The sequence below is a fragment of the Myotis yumanensis genome, unplaced genomic scaffold (assembly GCF_028538775.1).
Source record: "Myotis yumanensis isolate MYYU_CA2020_CCGP unplaced genomic scaffold, mMyoYum1.0.hap1 SCAF_15, whole genome shotgun sequence".
Classification (NCBI taxonomy): Eukaryota; Metazoa; Chordata; class Mammalia; order Chiroptera; family Vespertilionidae; genus Myotis; species Myotis yumanensis.
In genome coordinates, this window is record NW_027223766.1 from 25,839,878 (window position 1) to 25,854,563 (window position 14,686).

Here is a 14,686-nt window from a genome sequence, read left to right on the forward strand (position 1 = left end):
CAAATTAAAATGAATGATCGGGAACAGATTATAACCTATTGAATAATATAGAAACCATGAGTTTATGCTGATTTATAAATTGAAAGTTAGATGAGAAATAGGGTATTTAACATAGTTTCAAAGTTTCTCCCCAAGGACAAATTTGTTTTAAGTCAGACAAAATAAACTTTATTTTTTTATTTATTTTTTTTTAAAGTAAATCTTTATTGTTCTGATTACATTTGTTCCTCTTTTTTTCCCATAACTCCCCTTCTCCCAGTTCCCGCCCCACCCTCCGCCGTCACTCCCCACCCACTGTCCTCATCCATAGGTGTACGATTTTTGTCCAGTCTCTTCCCGCATCTCCCATTCCCCTTCTCCGCCCCCCCCCCCCAAGAATAGTCAGTCCATTCCCCTTCTATGTCCCTGATTCATTGTAATCACCAGTTCATTCTGTACATCAGATTATTTATTCACTTGATTCTTAGATTCACTTGTTGATAGATGCATGTTTGTTGTTCACAATTTGTATCTTTACCTTTTTCTTCTTCCTCTTCTTAAAGGAAACCTTTCAGCATTTCGTATAATACTGGTTTAGTGGTGATGAAGTCCTTTAGCTTTTCCTTATCTGTGAAGCTCTTTATCTGACCTTCAATTCTGAATGATAGCTTTGCTGGATAAAGTAATCTTGGTTGTAGGTTCTTGGTATTCAGTACTTTGAATATTTCTTGCCATTCCCTTCTGGCCTGCAAAGTGTCTGTTGAGAAATCAGCTGACAGTCGTATGGGTATTCCCTTGTAGGTAATTGAGTCTCTTTCTCTTGCTGCTTTTAAGATTCTCTCTTTGTCTTTTGCTCTTGGCATTTTAATTATGATGTGTCTTGGTGTGGTCCTCTTTGGATTCCTTTTGTTTGGGGTTCTCTTCGCTTCTTGGACCTGTAAGTCCATTTCTTTCTCCAGGTGGGGGAAGTTTTCTGCCATTATTTCTTCAAATAGGTTTTCAATATCTTGCTGCCTCTCATCTTCTGGCACCCCTATTATTCTGATATTAGTGCGCTTGAAGCTGTCCCAGAGGCTCCTTACACTATCTTCACACTTTAGGATTCTTTTTTCATTTTGCTTTTCCAGTTGGGTGTTTTTTGTCGAATCTTTGGTTTGATTCTTGTGCTCCTCTGGTCTGCTATTTGGTATAATATTCTTTATTTCAGTCCGTGTATGCTTACTTTCTAATTTCTTTATCGTAGCATCGAGGGTCTCATTAGTTTTCGTGAGGCTCTGCACAAGTTTATAGCAAGCCCTCAAAATTGCGATTCTTAGCTCCATATCCTCCATTTCTGTCATGTTTTTTTGTCTCCGCATCTTTTATGCTTTCTTGGTGCACCCCCTTGTGGTCTTTGTGCGCAGTCTTGTTCTAGCCAAGCCTTAATTGTTGTAGTAAACACTAGAGGGATTTGACCACCAGGCCGACTGGCTATAGGAATCAGCTGTATGGAAAACGTCTGCCTTCTGGGGAGGCGCTAATCCAGCCTTTGCCTGAGGCGATCGGCAAATGGCTGTGCGCAGGGTTTGGGCGGGGCGGGATCAACAGGGCGGGCGGAGGGAGCAGTTATGGCCACTCTCAGTCCCGTTCCCAGAGGCTCTGCTTCTCAGAACCCCGGCAGCCGCTGCAAACCTCGGAGAGAAAGCTGCCCTCAGGTTCCAACTGATGCCGGATAATCCCGCTTCTCCCGTTTGAGTCTGGGTCCCTAGAGACTCGCCCGGATCTGGAGCCCAGAGTCTGAGACTCACTCCCGACCGAAAACAACAACCGCGCCCTCAGCCACCAGCCCGCTTTGCGCGCACACCTCGGTACCTTTGTATTTTCCACACTGCGCCGCCTCTGAGCCTCGGTTTGCTGTTCTCTTTCCTTCTAGTTGTAGAGTCTCTCTTCAGCCAGCCTTCCTGTGGTTCTGGGTGATGTCCGTTCCGTCTTTTAGTTGTATTTTTGAAATGGTTGTTTGTGGCAGCAGTCTCCGGTGTTTACCTACGCCGCCATCTTGGTCTCTCCCAAAATAAACTTTAAAACAAAGACTGTAATAAGAGACAAAGAATGGCATAGTGATAAAAGAGTTAATCCAATAAGAAGATATAACATTTGTAAATATTTATCCGTCCAACACAGAAGAACCTGGATATATAAAGCAAATATTAACAGACCTAAAGGGAGAAATAGACAGCAATACAATGGCAGTAGGGGACTTCAATACCCAACTTGCATCAATGGATAGGTAACCCAGACAGAAAACCAACAGTGAAACATCGGCCTTAAATAAATGACAGGTAAGACCAGATGAGCTTAGATATTTACAGCACATTCCATCCAAACCAACAGAATACACATTCTTCTCAAGTGCACATTGAATATTTTCCAAGATAAATAATATGTTAGGCCACAAAACACATAATAAATTTAAGAGGACTGAAAAAATCATGTCAAGCATCTTTTCGGACCACAATGGTATGAAACTAGAAATTATTTACACAAAGAAAACTGGAAAATTCACAAATAAGTTCCTCATATGTGAGGTGAGGAGTAGGAAGAGATTATTTTCTCACTGTAGATACATTCATGGAAGATAGAACCGTAATGAGATAAGATGTTCAGGAAATTAAAGAGTTTTGAGGAATGTGATTCTCTGAACGTGACTCTTGGAGGCACCAAAGCTGAGTTATTCAATAGGTGTACTATGCAGGTGCAGGAGCACTAGAAAACAGGAATAAAAGGAAGGGAGAGAAGGAGAAAGGGAGAAATTACTCCAAATGTTGATGATCAGAGGAATCTAAAATGAAGCAATTTTGTTTCAGCACGCAGGAGCTTGCTGTATTGTCTGGCTTACTCATCTCTCGTTCCTGTTTTATATGACACATGAAGTGTGAGTAACCTGTTCTGAGGGGCACATGGAAGACAAGCGAGGTGACCGGCAAAGCCCTGAGTGGCATGGACAGTGCCGGCAGAGGTCAGATGTCCCACCTGTCTGACCTAGTGAGGCACCGATTATGTTCACCAAGACAACTCTGGCCTTTCGAGCATTTCAAACAAAACTTCACACCTGGGATACAAGTTTGAAAGGATCTGAAAAGCTTCACTTTCTTCAAGCCTTTGGAAAAGGACATCGTTACTTGCTGCGTGTTGTAATCCTTGTCTCTGGGGTGTGTCTGCTCGATACTATTAATAAGAGGAACTATTTTTTACAACACTTTCTGGGGAAAGCTCTAGCCTTCTGGTGACTAAAAACAGACAGCAAGCCGACATGTCTCTGTGCCCAAGACATGGGGACCACGCCCTGGGACCCAGGCACACCTGGAAGCAGAGGAATATCATTAGCTCTGTCAGCAACTTGTGTTTGGATAGTCATTCTCTGAGTAGCTGCTTCTTCAGTAGCCCTTCCCTTTGTTTTATAAATGCCAGGCTTCTGTGTTAAGCTAAGTAGAATCCCAGGGTCTTCATTTGTTTGGATCCCTTATGGGAGTACTTAGAATAATACAAAGAGAAGTGGCGTTCCTGGAACCCCAATGTTTTTCCTTGAGTCCACCTCCTGCAGGCACCCGACCAAAGAAATGCATGAGCAGGAGTTTGCAAGAAAGAAAAAATATTAAATTGGCCAATCAGAGATGGGGAGCTAAAGCTGAAAACCCAACTCTCTGATATATCGCGGAAGTCACAGATAATGCAGGGCAAAATCACAAGACACTGTGGGTTAAGGGGTTTGTGTTTGTGCTGGAAGCTGGTTGATAAGGATGATGAATCATTTCTACAGGTCATTTCTGAGGCCAGCTCTGAGGTCTGTTCTGACATCCCTCTGTCCAGCCTCACGGGAGAGTAGCCAAGGAGTCGTTCTACCCTTGGGGCTCCAGAACTGAAACATAACTTAGGCCAAGATGCTATCTTTAGCCTGACAGAGGTTCCGACAGAGTTTTAGACAGTGTCACCATTGCCTGGCCGAGGTACTGTTTTCTACTGCCTCATAGTGGGGCTGCTGCTTATTGGGGGTGAGGGGTGGGGAGCAGGGTCTTATGAGGGGTGAGGAAGAGAGGGAGGGAGAGGGAGGGAGAAAGGTGATTTCTAGAGCTAGGGTTTAATGCTAAATTTAATGAAAGTCCCAAGGACCCTCTGTTTCAGGGGCCTGGCACTGTGGACTCTGGGTGACGAGGCAATCACAGAGGCACAAGAAGGAGCCTGCCCAGAGGGTCCTGCCCACTCACAGCTCTTCCTTCCAGCATTTTCTGCGGATGTGGCCAGGAGAGCAGCAGAACCAGTGCCCTTCTAATGGGGCCTGCAAACAGATGAGGATAGAAGGAATCAAATAAATGACAAGAGATGGAAGATAAAGACACAACAACATCAGGTGTTGTTTGTAACTCAAAGCCTACAGAAGCCACATGCCTGGGCTGCCCTCCGCGTGGTGCAGAGGGCATTGCAAACCTTTGGAGAGAAAAGGAAAGCACAGAGATCAATAATCACAACAGAAGAATCCGACTTGCAGGCCAGTGCTGGTCGGAGCAACCACCACGACTTTCACCAGCCACTCAGCAGGAGTAGATCCCAGGTGGCCTGGGAATGAAAACACTCAGGATTATCATTGCCCGTAATAAAGGCAATAACTACACTCTTCCAGTAATCAAAAATAGTATCATAGGTAACCTAATGTAAAAAGCAATGACAAAATGTAATCCTGTTGAGAAAGAAAATCCTTTTTGTCCAAACTTCATGGCAGACCGGGCATTTGCAAAAAAGTCTTAAACTGCGCAGTCATTTCAGGTGTCCTGGGGAGCGGACCAGAGGCTGGGATCCCAGTGCTGATTAGCAAACCAGCAATTTAGAGCCGTGGCAGCTGGCTGAGACCCTCCCATGCCGCAAAGAGCCCGCAGCTGCTGTGGCGAAACTTAACTGGGACCCGCAGATGTGAGTGTGCGCTGTGAGCGTGGTTTCCGAAGCCAGAAAAGATCAGATGCGCACTGTCCCGCCCTTGGCCTGGGGGAGCGCCCCGGGGGTATGGAGTTTCCTCCTCTCTGGGCCCAGCAGAACTCGGTCCTGAGTTCACGTTCACAGGGCACAGCGGAGCCTTGTTCAGCGAGTCACAATGGGGAGCTTGGAGGGAGACCGCGACACTGTCCTGGGGTTTCCCTTTGAAATTGTTCCAGGGCCTGAGCCTGAAAACAGGCGTCAGGGAGATCTCTGGGCACAGGGGGTGGCCACACAAAAGGCATTCAGATGGTCTTTATCGTCGCTGGCCTCCACCCGCTCCCTCGGCGCCATCGGAGGCTTCTCGGGAGAAGAGCATCTGAGCGGCAGTTGGGGCCACTACCGTCCCCCTCATTGTCTCTCCAGCCCTGCCCTGGATTCCTCTGGGCTCAGCCCGAGGACCTGAGATGAACACTGCAAACCCTGCAGGCACCCCTTCCTACAGCACGTTTCTGCACATTTCAGATATATGTTCAGAGAGAGAGTTTACTCGAACTATGCAGAATACCATCCACTTGTCTGTCTGCAGAATATTCTGCATCTACTCAGGCAGTCCTTAGAGACAGATGCTGAGTGGAAAAGGATAAGGTATCTTTTATTTATTTATTTTTAAATAACCCTCCAGCCCCAACAGCCACGGTTCACACAGACATCTCACTCAGAAGACAGCATTCATTTCAGCATCCTTTCATGGGGCCGCCTTTGTTGGAGATACTGGGTTAGGCATGAGGGACACAAAGACACCTGCTAACTCTACCTGGAGGGAAGCCAGCTCTTCGTCAAAATAAGGTCCCAACAAGTGACAGGGTTAAATGTGCCCAGTAACTTCAGGCCAGTGAGTTGCTTGCATGACGGGTACACCTAGATAGGTGTGCAACATATTTTCGAGAAGTGACTAGCTTAGGGAAACACAGGCAGAGCACTGATTATGAAAGAGAAGGGAAGCTTTCCGCTGGAGGTTGAAGAACAGATTTGGATTTTTGTTTTTAAGAAATTTACAAGGTGCATATTAGATCCTAGGGACTGAAGCTTGAAATCTAAAAGGTAATTTAATAATTAAATGGCTTCATCCAAATTAGAAAGAAAACAAAACCAAACAAAACTGGAAGAGAGGTAATGACCTTGATATTCTTTAAAAAGCATCAAAGTTACCCTCACCGAAGTCAGAGCGTTCTTGGTCCTTGTACTGCCTGTATTATTCAGAGCTGCTTTAATTTTGTGTCACCCATGAGCAGGGAGGGGTGTGGTGGTAGGTCTTTGCAGTGCTGTGGGGGGGCGGGGGGGGGGGGGGGGCGGGCTGAGGTCTTATTCCAGGACCTGTGACAGAGAGCTAATATTTAAAAATATTTTTTATTGATTTCAGAGAGGAAGAGAGAGGGAAGGAGAGATAGAAACATCAGTGATGAGAGAGAATCATTGATTGGCTGCCTCCTGCACCTCCTTCACTGGGTATGGAGCCTGCAACCTGGACATGTGCCCTGACCTGGAATCGAATCTGACCTGGTTCATAGGTCAATGCTCAACCACTGAGCATCAGAGATCTAATTTTAATTCATTTTCCCAATTAGTTAACTAATTTGTTGGAGAAAAATATCTGTTCCATCAGAATATAAATCCTTCCTTGCTCTACGTGTTGAGCAGCTATTACCAACCTGCTTACTGGGTTCGTGACGATGGGAAAAAGGGTTTGCAGCCTCAAAGAAAGGCTGGACAGACCATGTAGATGGAGCAGAAATGGTGTAACTACATCCCCCCTGCTATAGGGCTTCCTCGGGTCTACAGAGACCCGGCCAGCTGTCACCCAGCTGGTCACCCAGGAGGAAGCCCAGGGAATGGAGAAGTGAGAGCGTTCAGCAATGCGACTAAGTGCACAGCCACCCTGACCGTGGCCGGAAAACCGCAAATGGAACAAGAAAAAACTGCCCTGAGAAACCTTTGAGAACTTGCAGTAAGCGCACAGTATCACCACCAGAGCTTGATTTCCTTACCGGCACACACGCACACACACACACACACACACACACTTTTCTTTTTAGTGGCAGGGACCCCTCTCCTCGCTAGCCCAACGCTCTGAATCATACAAAGGGCTCAGCTGAGAAAGGCAAGGCTTGGAGGCCCGCCTCCGTCTGGTTTGCAGAGAGGGAGTGGGTGAGTTTGGTGAGCGTGGTCACCCAGTTGAGGGGTTCCTCAGTTCTCCCAGCCTACGCCCTAGAACTCCTCCCCTGCTTCTGGCCCCTCCACCACTTTATGGGGTGGCTCTGAGCTCAGTTTCCTTATCTGTAAAGTGTAACCAATGGTGGCACTGCTCTCCTGGACTGTGGTAAGAGTAAATGAGAGGAGGTCCAAGAAAATCACTCTGTCAAGCCTTAAAGCACCCGTTCATTTGTTGATTTACTATGAACTAAAAGAATCACTACCCAAACCAACTTTCTCCCTCTCTTTTCTCACTTCTTCTTTTTCACAAAATCAAGTCACACATTTTGTTATTTGAGTAGGTCAATAAAAGTTCTACAAGGACACTGAGCTGAATAGGTTGGGGTTGAAATTCCCTCAAGAATCTTACTCTCTAGTTGGGAAGAAACACACAAACACATTAGAGGTTTTTAAATGGTACTCGTGTCAAATTATAAAAGAGCAATGGAAGATATCTCTTTCCCTAATGAAAGATTAATTACTGTACTAGTTTGCTAAGGGCTGACATAACAGGGTACCACTGACTGAGGGGCTTTAAAACAACAGACACTAATTTTCTTACAGTTCTGGAGGTTATAAGATGTCAGCAGTTTTCTTCTGAGTCTTCTCTCCTTGGCTAGTAGATGGCCTTCTTTCCCCTGTGTCTTCACATGCTCTTGCCTCAGTGTGAATCTGTATTTTAATAGTTTATTTTTTAAGAAGAAAATATTTTTATTGATTTCAGAGAGGAAGAGAGAGGGAAAAAGAGACAGAAACATCAATGATGAGAGAGAATCATTGATTGGCTGCCTCCCGCATGCCCCTCAATGGGGATCAAGCCCACAATCTGGGCATGTGCTCTGACCAGGAATCGAACTGTGACCCCCTGGTTCATAGGTCAATGCCCAACCGCTAAGCCACGCCATTCCGGCTCAATAGTTTCTTATAAGCACACTAGTCCTTTTGGATTGAGGCCCACCCTAAGGACCTCATTTTAACTTAATTACATCTTTAAAGACCCTCTCCCCAAGTACAGCCACATTCTCAGGTCCGTGGGGAATAATACTTCAACATATGAATTTTGGGGGACACAATTCAGACCATAATATTTACTAAATAAATGCTGTAGACTAGGGGTCCAGATATTGCCAAGGGAGAGTCCTTGATGAGCCACAAAGGGACTTCTTCGAGAAGGCTCAGACAGACCCAAATATGCAAATCCACCTCTTGTTCTTTTGGTGATAGGCTGCTTGCAAATGAGTGCTATTTAGGTATCTTCTAGTTAGATAAGTTCAACAACTCCTGGTTCGTTTTCATGTCTACAGGGTCTTGTATCAAATATTCAAATGAAATAAAAAAGTTCAAATAATCATTTGAATAAATGACTTTGCTTGTGAAAAACAGTAATTAAGTTTGTTGCAATTTAACTTTTTAAATCTTTCTCTTCTCTTCTTTCCTTATTACTTTGGAATGGGGAGGCTCCACAGGCTGTGGAGACTTTGATTGTAAGTGGACCATGGTAACAGCAGAGTTGGATAATAAATGCAGGACTGTGGGCAGGAGAGATCACAAGAAGCTTGGTGGTGTAGAACCTCTTTACAGAGGAGGTGGTTCCTAAACTGGAAACTTGAGTGGATCAATATATCAATACATCCAGTTCTACTAGATTGCCCCACTGGCTGTGCCGGACTTCTCTATTGGGTTTTACATAGGATTTTTACAATAGCGCCACATAGTTCTAAATAGTATTTCTCTACATGTATGTACCACAATCTATTTAAAAATCCACTGTTTTGGAGACCCAGGCTGTTTACAGCTCTTTACTCAAAAGAGCACTGCAATGAACATCTACAATATGAGTTTTAACTTTGCATTTGAATTCTTACTTTTAAAGCTTGACGTTTTGTAGTACAAGCAAAGTTTTTGGCTCTCTGGACCTCTGATAACATTCTTGGCTTGCTTCTGGTGCTAAGTCATCAGGATGATACTCAGCGACTGAGCCGGTTTGGCTCTTCCACACACTCTTCCTACACACACACACACACACACACACACACACACACACACACACCAATGACTGGTTCCGCTGGAAGGGAACACAGGCAGAAGGAAGGAGCAGCAAAATCAAAGACTAATGCAGCCCGGGAGCCTGGAGTTCAGTAAGCATCCACAGTCTTATAAAGAAAAGCCTTTGACATTCTAGGTAGGCTTTAATCTAGTCAGAGTTATCTCAGTTGTCTTGCCACAAAAGTAAAACAGAGAATTAAGGGAATTATTTCAATACCTTGTGCTAAAATCTTGAATAATTTAGCTGAAGACTCTATAATTTCATTTTCTACAGTATCAATTTCAGCTTAATGCCTATTCTACTACAATTGTTTCTTTTCTTTTTGAATAAATATTTCAAAGACAATCATGGGATGAGTACATACTTGGTTCACAGAATAAAGATTAAATACAATATTTTTGTCATGGCTTTCCCCCATTTGTCTGGGTTACTTCCTAAATATTTACAGGTTAAATTCCAAAATTAATTTTTGACATATAGCTCTACTAGGAAATCAGAATTTGCCATATTATTTTTAAATTTAATTCTGTTAAACTGAATGGAATGGGAACTTCCCAACTAATAGTGAAGCTCTGCCCCTGTAGCTCGAAAACAGCCATAACAGTGTGTAAATGAATGTGCTGTGTTCCAATAAAACTTTATCTATAGACATGGGAATGTGAATTTTATTTCATTTTCATGTGTCAGAAAATAAAACCATTCTTATCTGACAGGTCGTACACAAAAGGAGGTGGGCCAGATTGGGCTCATGGGCCACAGTTTGCTGACCCTTGACCCAGCAGAACTGTGGAATTTCAAATATTCACCACCCTCCTTTGGTTAGTATAGGAAACTGAAGGATGATTGGTTCACAGAAGTAAGATGAGGTATACCAGACAGGGAGTGAAAGTTTCTTTTTTAATGATTTCTAGAGACTGGCTAAGGCCAGATAAGTCTAGCATTGTGTCCCCCTCTACTTCCCCGTTGCACTGGATACTTATTGCATGATGGCTTTCATCAAGGGCCCACATGTTTTGAATGAAAAAAACACCTGCTTACAGTGCTAACCAGCCTCAAAGGCAGAAAGCATAGCTAATAAAATCTTTCCATCCAAGCAGGCTTTTCCGGTAGTGAAACTAAAAAGGCAGTAGCATGTACTGATGAATCTCTTCACATTTATACTTCAGGACACGACATGGTGACTGCACCTGGGAACTCTTCCACTGAGTGGAAACCAGCAGACTTCCAGGTCGGGGAGCTCTCTCATGAGTGTGTCATGGGGTGAGGCCATAATTACCGTTGATGGAACCCTACTTGTTTAAGTGGATTTTAAATCCTGTTTTTAAGACTTGGTTAGGAAGTAACAGAAATAATAACCTGTATTTTCTTAGGACTTCCGCAACACGTACAGCATCTTATCATCAACATCGTCATGATGGCTCTTCTGTTTTGAGGCAGTGCAGTGTCTGGAGCAGTGCTAAGTACTTTAAACCCCACAACAATCCTTTGAGGTCTGCTCAGCCCCATTTTACAGTTAAAGGAGGTTCAGAGAGACACTGGGTTATAAACACAGGTATGAATGATTCTGAGACCTCTAACCACTGCACTGTCTGCTAATTTATCCTCCCAATTATTTTGTGAAGCCAGAAATTATTTTCGTTTTAATGAGTGGAGTGTCAGAGATTCTGAATGACTTGCCTGAACTGGATCATGTTACCATCTTATGACTGCAACCCCAATATGTACAATTCTTTATGATGAGAACAATATGACCAAGAAGATGAAGGTCTTAGGGTTAGGAACAAGAAGACATGATAACTCTAATATTCACACCTCTAACTTTATCCATTTACAAAAAGAAGAAAATTCACAAAATTCTTAAGAAGGTCCTTTATAGACTTTGGATATTAACTCCTTATCATATAAGTGATTTGTAAATATTTTCTCCCATTCTGTAGGTTGCCTTTTCATTTTGTTGATGGTTTTCTTTGCTGTACAGTAACTTTTCAGTTTGATGTAGTCCCGCTTGTTTATTTTTGCTTTTGGTGTAAAAAAAAAAAAAATGAGGTCAAGAATGAGGTCAAGGAGTGAGCCTCCTATGTTTTCTTCCAGGAATTTTATGATTTCAGGCATTATGTCTAGGTCTTTAATCTATTTTGAGTTGATTAATTTTTGATATGGTGTAAGATAGTGGTCCAGCTGTTCAGTTTTACCACCAGCATTTATTGAAGAGACAAACCTTTCCCATTATATATTGTTGACTTCTTTGCCATAAATTAATTGACCGTATCTGTGTGGTTTTATTTTTGAGCTCTCATTTTGTTCCATTTTTATAAGTCTCTGTTTTTATACCAATAGTATAGTTTTGATTACTATAGCCTTGTAATACTTTAAAGTCAGTAACACTTCAACTGATTTTCTTTCTCAGGATTGCTTTGCCTATTTAGGGTCTTTTGTGGTTCCATACAAATTTTAGAATTGCTTGCCTTATTTCTCTGAAGAATGCCGTTGGAATTGTGATAGGGTTTGCATTGAATCTGTATATTGCTTTGTGTAGTATGGACACTCGAGCATGAAATATCTTTCCATTTATTTGTGTCTTCAATTTATTTCACCAATGTCTTCTAGTTTCCAGTGTATAGGTCTTTCACCTCTTTAGTTAAATTTAGTCCCGGAGCCCTGGCCGGTGTGGTTCAGTTGGTTGAGCATCATCCCAGCACTGAGAAGTTGCAGGTTGGATTCCTGGTCCAGGGAACATGTCCAGGATGCAGGCTTGATCCCCAGCAGGGGGCGTGCAGGAGGCAGCAGATGACTCATTTTTGTTTCTCTCTCCCTTTCCTTTCCCCTCTCTCTAAAATTAATAAAAACATATTTAAAAAAAATTTAGATCCATGAACATGGACAATAGTGTGGTGAAGGCCTGGGGATGCACAGGGGCAGGGTGGAGGGGGTCAATGGGAAAAAAATGGGACTTAGGTAATATTTTTAACAATAAATAAAAAATAAATTAGTCCCAAGTATTTTATTCTTTTTGATGCAATTGTAAATGAGCTTATTATCTTGATTTTTCTTTCTGATAGTTTATTGTATAGAAAGGCAACTGATATTTATGTATTGAAATTGTATCCTGCAACTTCACTGAATGTTTATTAGTTTTAACAGTTTTTTTGTGGAGCCTTTAGGATTTTCTATATATATTATGACACCTGCAAATATAGTTTCACTTCTTCCTTTCTGATTTGAATGCCTTTTAATTCTCTTGCCTAATTGTTCTGGCTAGGACTTCCAGTACTATGTTGAATAAAAATGGTTAGAGTGGGCATCCTTGTTTTGTTCCTGAACACAGAGGAAAAGATTTCAGCTTTTCACTGTTGAATTTGATGTTAGCTGTGGGCTTGTCATAAATGGCCCTTATCATGTTGAGACACATTCTTTCTTTATCCAGTTTGTTTTTTAATCATGAAAACCTTCTTTGATCTCTCATTTTTCCTTAAGAATAATATTAAACAATACTGGCTAGACTTTACCACATGCCAGATACACAGAGCACTTTACAAACATTAATTCATATAATTCTCATGATCAACCTATGTGTCTACATGTTATTAGTATGTTTTCCAGATGGACAAACTAAGGCACAGCAAAGGAGGCTCTATTTCAGCGGTTCTCAACCTATGGGTCGTGACCCCTTTGGCGGTCGAATGACCCTTTCACAGGGGTCGCCTAAGACCATCCTGCATATCAGATATTTACATTACGATGCATAACAGTAGCAACATTAGTTATGAAGTAGCAACGAAAATAATTTTATGGTTGTGTCACAACATGAGGAACTGTATTTAAAGGGCCAGAAGGTTGAGAACCACTGCTCTATTTATAGACTCATCTCTATCCTTGTAGATCTAAGGCACAGAAGATACCGTTTGTTAAATCTCATTTGCAGAAGAGCACAGTAATTCTGTAGACAGAGTACTTGGGTTCCAACCTCAGCTACACTTACTAGTAACAGCTCTTTAAACTTGGACAAATTACTTAGTTTTCTAGGACTTCAGTTTCCTTGATCTGCAAACTCTTCAATTTGTTCACTTTGGATTTAAATTGTTAAAATACATATTCATTTTATAAAAATGGCTTTAAAAAGTTTAACAAGAGTTGGACTAGAACAAGGACTGCTAGCTTCTTGTTTTATCCTAAGTAGCTCTAGGGGCTTCACTTTTTATCTATTTTGCATATTTGGCTTCTTGGTAAGATTTTATTTAAATGCAGGGTTGCATAATAAAGTTTTTTTGAACACTAGTAATCTATAAACAGGTCTATAAATCAGTTACATCTATGTGTGATTAGTGGGCAGGAATATTTAAATCTTGGTCAGGCTTTCTGTTCTCATATAGGGTCATGTATGTTCAGGAAGACTAATTTAAATATTAACAAAATACAAGTAGGAAAACGCGCTGCAGAAAAAGTGTCTGCATAAAAGGTTAACTGACAAAAACAAGTGGCTAAGTAAGGTCACATTCAAGTTCTAGAGGCCACAGGTAGAGCTGTTCATGACCAATGCCTACATTATTTAAAAAAGGGTGACATGTTTATGATATATACACTAATACTACCTGATGAAAAATTATAAAAACTGAGAACATTGACAGATTTTGATGTTGAAAAAAGCAATTTAATCTTTAATGACCAGTGCAATTGCTACTGTATTGCAGAGTAACCAGGCCTACATTGTAAAATTTCAAGAGACTAAAATTAGTATTGCTTCTTTTTTCTCCAACAAAGGTGTTTTTGACTTAATAGTTATTTTTTCCAGTACTTACTGGGAGTTACCCCAATTTATTCCAATTCCTCCAGCTCCATCTTAGCCCAAACCATTTTTTGTTTAATGCTTAACATGCTCACATTATTAACCTTTTGCGGTCCAACATCGAGGCTGACTCGACAGACCAGGCGCTAGTAGCAGGTCCAAAGTTGAGCTGAGTTGGTGATTGAGCTAATTGGCAACTTCCGCCAGGGAACTACTGCAATCAAGAGAGGAAGGACTTCCAATTCGGACCAGACTGTTTGAATTCCAAAAATAAAATTGGACCACAAAGGGTTAAAAGACTAGAGGCCAAGTGCACAAAAATCGTGCGGGGGGTGTGGGGGTGTCAGCCCGACCTGTGTCCTCTTGCAATCTGCGACCCCTTCCCCCTAACCACTTGCCTGCTCAGTGTGCATCATAGCGACTGGTTGTTCTGGCCATTCCGCCATAACGGTAGCTTAGGCTTTTATATATATAGATCAGCGGTTCTCAACCTGTGGGTCGCAGCCCCTTTGGGGGTTGAATGACCCTTTCACAGGGGTCGCCTAAGACCATCGGGAAACACATATATAATTACATATTGTTTTTGTGATTAATCACTATGCTTTAATTATGTTCAATTTGTAACAATGAAATTGGGGGTCATCACAACATGAGAAACTGTATTAAAGGGTCGCAGCATTAGG